This window comes from Chrysochloris asiatica, unplaced genomic scaffold (assembly GCF_000296735.1).
Source record: "Chrysochloris asiatica unplaced genomic scaffold, ChrAsi1.0 scaffold00006, whole genome shotgun sequence".
Taxonomy (NCBI): Eukaryota; Metazoa; Chordata; class Mammalia; order Afrosoricida; family Chrysochloridae; genus Chrysochloris; species Chrysochloris asiatica.
Genome location: NW_006408524.1, coordinates 12,073,561 through 12,081,916, shown reverse-complemented (window position 1 = coordinate 12,081,916; position 8,356 = coordinate 12,073,561). Strand labels below are relative to the sequence as shown.

At 41.8% G+C, this 8,356-nt stretch overlaps 1 pseudogene; it reads left to right on the top strand.

The window, feature by feature from the left end:
• Nucleotides 1-2,034, top strand: part of LOC102824893 — a 17,149-nt pseudogene extending 15,115 nt beyond the window's left edge.
• The last annotated feature ends 6,322 nt before the right edge of the window (nt 2,035-8,356 follow it).

Below are 8,356 nucleotides of genomic sequence, written 5' to 3'. Positions count from 1 at the left end.
GGGAGCAGAACGCCTCATCTTTCTCCCATGGAACAGCTGGTAGTTTCGAACTGCTGACCTTGCGGTTCACAGCCCGATTCATAAACACTACGCTACCAGAGCTCCTTGTTTGAAGTAGATGCCTAAGAAAATTGGAAGTTATCACAAATGAAATGAAGCACATAAAGATCAATAAAATGGGCATTAGTGAGCTGAAATGGACAGTTATTGGGCATTTTTAATCAACCATAATGTTTACTATAACGGGAATGACAAAGAGAAATGGTGTTGCATTAATTGTCAAAAAGAACATTTCAGGATATATCTTGAATTTCAGTGCTATCTGTGATAGGATAATATCCATACGCCTATAAGCAAGACCAGTTAACACCACTATTATTCAAAATTATGCACCAATCACTAAAGGCTGTGATGAAGAAATTGAAGAGTTTCAGCAACTTCTTCAGGGTGAAAATGATCAAACATTCAAGTAGATACATTGATAATTGCTGATGATTGTGATGCAGAAGTTGGCAACAAAGAGGAAGGATCTGTATTTGGAAAATATGACCTTGGTGATAGACATGATACTGGATATCACACGATAGAATTTTGCAAGACTAATGACTTATTCATTGCAAATATCTTTTTTCCACAACATAAATGGTAACTATACATGTAGTCCTCACAGGTTGGAGTACACAGGGGGCAGAGACAGGTAGAAGCTCAATATCATCAGCTAAAAGAAGGTCAGAGGCCAACTGCTTGTATGCAGTTCAGGCTGAAGCTGAAAAAAATTAAACTAAGTCCATGAGAGTCAAAATATCACATTCAAGTAAAATTTTACTGAAGATAATTTAAAAATGGTTGAAGAAGTGCATTGACAAGGAGCTGTCAGAAATTCAAGCCCGGTTCAGAAGAGGACATGGAACTAGGGATCTCATTGCTGACATCAGATGGATCTTGGCTGAAAGCAGAGATTACCAGAAAGAAGTTTGTTGTTGTTGTTGTTGTTAAGTGCCGTCAAATCATTTCTGAATCATAGTGACCCTGTATAGGGTTTCCAAGGAATGGCTGGTGAGCTTGAACCAATGACCTTACAGTTACTTAAAGTTTTTATTGACTATGCAAAAAGTCCTTTATTGACTATGCAAAGGCATTGTGTGAATCATAGCTAATTATGGAAAACATTGTGAAGAATATGTATTACAGAACACTTGATTGTCCTCATGAGGAACGTGTTCCTAGACTAGGAGGCAGTTGACCAAACAGAACAAGGGAATACTGAAGGTTTAAAATCAGGAAAGGTGTATGCCAGGGTAGTATCCTTTCACCATATTTATCCAATCTGTATGCTGGGCAAATAATCTGAGAACCTGGTTTATATAACGAAGACATGGCATCAGGATTCCAAGAAGACTCATTAACACCCCGAATATGTAGATGACACAGCCTGGCTTGCTGAAAATAGAGAGGATTCCAGCCTTCATTATGGATTGTACCTCAGTATAAGGAAAGCAACGATCCTAACAAATGGAACAATAAATAACATCACGATAAGCAGAAAAAAGATTGAAGGTATCAAAGACTTAATTTTTCTTGGGTCCACAATCAACACCCATGGAAATAGCAGTCAAGAAATCAAACAAGAGATGTGTGTCATGTACATGCAGGAGTTGTAGTGGTCTTCCTAAAACTGAGGTGGCAGCTGAGGTACCAGGCATGGGTGGAGGAAGCTGAAGCCATGCTGGGCGACTTTCCCCTTCCTCTCTCTCCATCGACTTCCCCCACCCTCCTGCGCTGCACTGTCTCTCCCACACACAGGACTGTCCCAGCCCAGATAAAGCTCATGGGCAGCAGAAGATTCAGTCTCAGCAGAAAAATGCCAAAAAGTAAGCTGGATATGATGAAGAGGCTGCTGCCAAAGCTGCTTTAATGTATACCTGCTCTGTTTGTAGGACACAAATGCCAGACCCTAAGACCTTTAAGCAGCACTTTGAGAGCAAACATCCCAAGACTCCACATCCTCCAGAATTGGCTGATGTTCAAGCATAAAGTTGCTTACAGATAATTCACGACACCTTTGACTTTTCTGTCTCAGACCTTAGGTGACAAACCTGCACCTGCTTTTCTAACAAACTGTTGATCAGCAAAAATAATGGGCTACAGAAACACTCATTTTTTTGCTATTCCATTTTGGACTTCATGCAAAGACAATTCTGTGTAAATGTACAGTTGACAATGATTTGGAAATCTGAAAATTAGTCCATCCTTGTTATAATTTTTTTTTTTTTTTTTTTTTACAATTCTAATTACGTTGTTGTTGTTGTTATGTGCCGTGGAGTCAGGAGCAGAAAGCCTCATCTTTCTCCTGTGGAACAGCTGGTAGTTTTGAACTGCTGACCTTGCGGTTCGCAGCACAATTTGTAACCACTACGCTACCAGAGTTCCTTAATTCTAATTATAGTGATGTTCATTTAATAAAGTAGTACTTTGATTTTATAAACAAACAAACAAAAAAGAAATCAAGCAATGTATTTCATGAAACAAATCTTATTCAAAAGATTTCTTTAAAGCATTAAGAGTAAAAATGTCAGTTTGAGGGCTAAAGTGCGCCTGACCCAAGCCATGATATTTTCAGTAGCCTCATCTGCATGTGAAAATTGTACAATGAATAAAGAACACCATAGAAAAATTGATGCATTTTAATTTTGTTGTTGAAATATTGAATGTACCATAGACTGTCAGAAGAACAAAGAAATACATCTTGGGAGAAATAGAGCCAGAATGCTTCTTAGAAGCCAGGATGGCAAGACTTTGTCTCTTGTACTTTTATCATGTTGTTAGGAGGCACCAGGAGCTGGAGAAGAGCATTGTGCTTGGAAAAGTGGAGGGTCAGTGAGAAAGAGGAAGACTCACAACAAGATGGATTAAAAGTAGCAGCAACAGTTGTCTCACCATAAAACAATTGTGAGGACCAGGCAGCATCAGGCCGTTTCATTCTGCTGTGTGTTGAGTCACTATGAGTCAGAAACAACACAATGGCACTTAACAACAACAACAAAATCTGTTAAAATGTCCATAACATTCATCAACTTAGCTTCTACTATTATTAAGTGCCATTGAGTTGGTTCCTACTCATAGCAACCCTGTATAGAGTTGCCAAGGCCAGGCGGGTGAGTTTGAACCACTGGCCTTGTGGTTAGCGGTCCAGTCATTATCCTACAGCATCATATTTTGTTGTTGTTGTTAAGTGCCTTCACATCAGTTCAGATTTATAAAGATCCTGTATAGGGTTTCTGAGGAGCAGTTGATGGGTTTGGACCACTGACCTTGTGGCTAGCAGTCCAGTGCTTATCCTACAGCACCACACCAGGACACATTGCTGTTGTTGTCGAGTTAGTTCTGATTCATAGCTACCCTACGTGTTTGAGGCGCAGATGGTGAGTTTGAACTGCTAACCTTGCAGTGTAGTCCAGTGCTTATCCTACAGCACCACTAGTACAGATTGCTGCTGTTTTGTTGTCAAGGGTCATAGAGTTGGTTGTCAATTATAGTGACCCAGTATAGGGTCTTCAAGGAGTGGTTGGTAAGTTTGAACCTCCAACCTTGCGGTTCAGACCGACCTTGCAGTCTAGAGCTTTAACCCACAGAGCCACACCAGAAGAGATCAGGAAACATAAAATAGTTAATTGATTTATACATCATGCCTTTAGCAAAACACTATATTTTTAAGTATCAAAAAATCAAGAAATCCACAGAAATGCTTTCAATTCTCCTGAGTCTCCAAATGACTGTAAACAGAATGTCACTCAAATCTGCAGGTCACAGAGTTTACAATTGCGTCGGCCGAGTTCACCTTGAAATTCAGCACTGCAGCTTTGGATATTTTCAGAACCAGAAAGCATAATTTCCTTCCTCTCACTCTTATTAAAAGGAGACCAGGTCCCCTTAGCCACTGATTGGGTCCTAGAGGTGGAGCTGAGGGTGTGAATTGGGTGCAGGTGAACAGAGAGGCCAGAGGTGGCAGCACTTTGGTTTCTCTGGTGCCCCTGTGGCTTTGGATTAGAAAGGTCTTTGTTGTTGGTAGGGATGGTGGGAGGCTCGTTAAGGCCAGATCAGGAGGAACATCTGTTTCTTTTTCTTTTCTGAAAGAGCGTGAGTAAACTGATCCAAGACCAGAGGGTTTCAGTTGTGATAATTATTTTCTCCTGCAAGCAGGTTGGCATGTGGCACCAGCTGTTTGCAATTCTAATGACCTTTGGGTTGAGTACAGGGGGGACAAATGCCAAATGGCTCTAAACTAACTGTATATTTCGACGTCTTCATCAACCAAAGTTCTGAGCGGTATCCACGAGGAAATGGGCAGAGAATTCACAGCTGTTGAGTCCATTCTGACTTACAATGAGCCTATAGGACTGAGTAGAAAGGCACCAAGGTTTTCCAAGGCTGTCCATTGTTCTGGAATCGGACTGCCTCGTCTGTCTCTCTCAGAGGAGTTAGAGGATTCGAACTGCCAACTTTTCAGTTAACAGCAGAGCACTAAAGCCACTGCTGAGGGTCTTTTTAATTCCTTAAGGAGGTACATACATGTCTCTCTATACCTTGCAAGACCCTGTCTTCCTTCCTTGCTCTTTATTGCTGCTCACCATAAGTGGAGTCCTGATGTGGCACTGTGGGTTAATGTGCCAGACTGCAAAGCCGTTTGAACTGCAATGTTGGCAGTTCAAGCTCACCAACTGCTCCTCAGAAACCCTACACAGGGTCGCTATGGGTCGGGATCGACTTGATGGCACTTAACAACAACAACAACAAGGTCAATAGTTTGAATCTACCAGTTGCTCCATGGGAGAAAGATGAGACTTTCTTTCTTTTTTGCTCCCATAAAGATTTACAACCTTGGAAACTCTAAACAGCGTCGCTATGAGTTGGAGCCGACTTGATGGCGCACAACCACCACCAGCTTCACAGATCATGGAATCCTAGCTCATTCTCTATCTTTTAATGACACCAGCTGCTGCCTGTGTTCCTGGGGCAGACAAAAGTTGAGTATGTCATGCCGTTCTCTACTCTCACCCTCACAAGAAGTAAAATGATGAAACGTAAGTAAGTCCATCCAGATGTTAAGTATGAAACTAAAAGGTAAAATTCTATACCATCTGGGAATCACCATTAAAATAAAAACCATTCAAATAAACTCCAAAGCAATTCAGTTGCCGTGAACTCAATTTCAGTGCATGGCAACCCCCTATGTGCAGAGTAGAACTGCACTCCATAGGGGTTTCAAGTCTGTGACCTTTTGGAAGCAGATCACCTAGGTGCCCCTAGCTGTCTTTGAACTACCAACCTATCAGTTAGTATTTGAGTGTTTAAACACTTGCTACCCAAGGAGTATTGCCACTACCCAAGATGGATAAAAATAACAAGCCTTTGCCCTACAAATGGAACATGCTTTTCTTGAAATTCTTAGAGATTGGGAAAAGATGCATTCACATCTTTATTTTTCCATGAGGCTGAAAATTAATTTCTTCTTTTATGTACAAAAGAAAGGACTTTGGTAAGGGCTCGACTGTGGAATTAGCCCTAGAGAATGGGCCGAGGGACGTGGGGAGATTTCCTTACCCCCACTAATAAGGGAGGAAGTGTGTGACCATGCATTGCAATCTGGATTTTGTTAGATCGAGAACTCTAATGAAATGTTTTTTGTTTTTTTTTTCCTTTTTGTTTAAGGCGATTAATTAGAGGCGTGACTAAATATGATTTAATTATGATGTTTTAAGATTATTTTATTTCCAAAATCCACAACCCTCTTATGAATAGTGCTTTGGTTCAGAAAATATCTGCTGTTTATTTAGGACAGTTCTACCCAGGAGTTCAACCAAGGATGGATTTATTCAGGATTGGGGCACTCAAGGTTAAGACCAGCATAGCACTGCTAAGATAGTCTTTCCTTGCCACCAGGGGCGGGGTTGACGGTGCAGACTAAAGCTAGTGTGTGTGTGTGTGTGTGTGTGTGTGTGTGTGTGTGTGTGTGTGGTCATTCATAATGAGATAGTAGGCAAAACAGGCAGGAATAACTATAACTCAAGGAGCTCAGCTTTGCACTTGATGTTTTAGGGAATTAAGGAAAACATGGATTTAGCAGAGAGGAGATAAGAGGAATGGTGGTTTGAGATCCTCTTCACAGGACCCAAAGCACCCTGATGGCTCAGTGGGTTAAGTGTTAGAATGTTAACTACAAGGCTGTTCAAACCCGCCAGCCTCTCTCTGTGGGAGAAAGATGAGGCTGTCTGCTTCTGCAAAGAGTTATACTCTCCCAAACCCTAAGAAGCAGTTCTACTCTGTCTTATAGGTCACTGTGAGCAGAAATCCACTTGATGGTTTTGGGGGTTGGTTCCACAGGACTCATGTTTTGCTTTATAGAAGAATAGTCATACTTCTCATGGTTGCCTTCGATATAACATCAATTTAACAAAAAAGGTAAAAAACATCTACTGTGGATACATGGAATGGATTGTTTCCCATGGAGTCAGTTCTGACTTATAGTGACCCTGCATAGGGTTTTTGAGGATGTAAATCTTTATGGGTGCTGAAAGCCTCACCTTTCTCCTGCAGAGTGACTCGTAGATTTGAACTGCTGACCTTGCGGTTTGTAGACCAGGTCGTAATCCACTAGTTAGATAGTGTGGTGGTGGTAAAACCAAGGATAGAAGCCAAGACTTAGAACTCTCAACACCTGGTCTTCCAACAGTACCACACGACAGACTAGTCACTGACTCCAGCTGCCTTTAGGTGGTTGTGCTTTAGGATGCTAGCATTTATACCAAAGGATGAGGGGACTCTATTGCTGGGGGCAGGGAACAAAGAAAACAAAATAGAAGATACAATGGATGCAGTATCTTTGTTAACAACCTTTAGACCTAGGCAGAGAGGATTTGGCAATATATATAAAGACGCAGAGCCAAAGAAAGACTAGAGCCATATATGTTGCTGTTGTTAAGCAAACCCATATATAGCCACATTTTTATAAGACTGGACTCTAGCTACACACTGTACCTATGATCTGCCTTTTCCATTAGATGGTTAGATTTTTCCATTTCTCATGATAGAGTGGCATTTAATGCAAGATTCTTCATTGAAATCTAGAAATTTTAGAGAAACCATGAATGCTGTCGAGTTGGCACATTGGTACAGCAACCTTATGTACAACAGAATGAAACGTCGCCCACTCCTGCTTCCTCCTCATGATCGCCAACATGTCTGAGTCCATCCTGTGACTGCTGTGAGTTTACATCTCACCAGGGTCTCCTTCAACTTCCTTGATCCTCTACTTCACCACACAAATGTCCTCCTCTAGTGATCGAGCTCAATGGAGAAAAGATTGAAGTTGTCAAGGACTTCATTCTTCTTGGATCAACTATCAACACTTACGGAAGCAGCAGTCAAGAGATCAGACGACGTATTGCATTGGGCAAATCCGCTGCACAGGAACTTTTTAAAGTATTGAAGAGCTGAGAAGTCAGCTTGAGGACTAAGGTGCGCCTGACCCAGGCCATGGTGTTTTCAATAGCCTCATATGGATGCGAAAGCTGGACAGTGAATAAGGAGGATCGTAGAAGAATTGATGCCTTTGAGTTGTGTTGGAGGAGAATACTGAAAGTGCCATGGACTGCCAAAAGAACCAATAAATCTGTTTTGGAGCAAGTGCAGCCAGAATGCTCCTTGGAGGCCAGGATGGCTAAGCTTCGTCTCTCCTACTTTGGACATATTGTCCGGAGGAAACAGTCGCTGGAGAAGGATGTCATGCTGGGTAAGGTGGAGGGTCAGAGAAAAAGAGGAAGACCCTTAACGAGATGGATTGGCCAGGTGGCATCATTGATGGACTCAAGTGTGGCAGCGGTAGTGAGGTTGGCCCAGGACCGGACATTGTTTCGTTCTGCTGTGCATGGGGTCACTATGAGTTGGTTCTGACTCGATGGCACTTGACAACAACAACAACAGTGATCGAGCGCTCCTGATGACATGTCCAAAGGAAGCAAGGTGGAGACTATTCTGTTGCAATACATAAGGTTTTCACTGGCTAATTTTCTGAAACAGATTTCTAGGTGTTTCTTCCTAGTCTGTCTTAGTCTACAATCTCTGCTGAAATCTGTCCACCATGGGTGATCCTGCTGGTATTTAAATTAACAGCTGCATAGCTTTCAGCATCGGAGCAACAGGCAAGCCACCTCAGTTGGAATGACAGGCAGGTGGAAGGAGAAAAACCATAAATCCTTCAAATTAAAAAAAAAAAAAAAGATATATATGAAGAACTACAGAATTTAAAAGCAGGGGGTCTATGTGAGTGGGTCCCATGTTCCCACTATTGCTGAGTGAC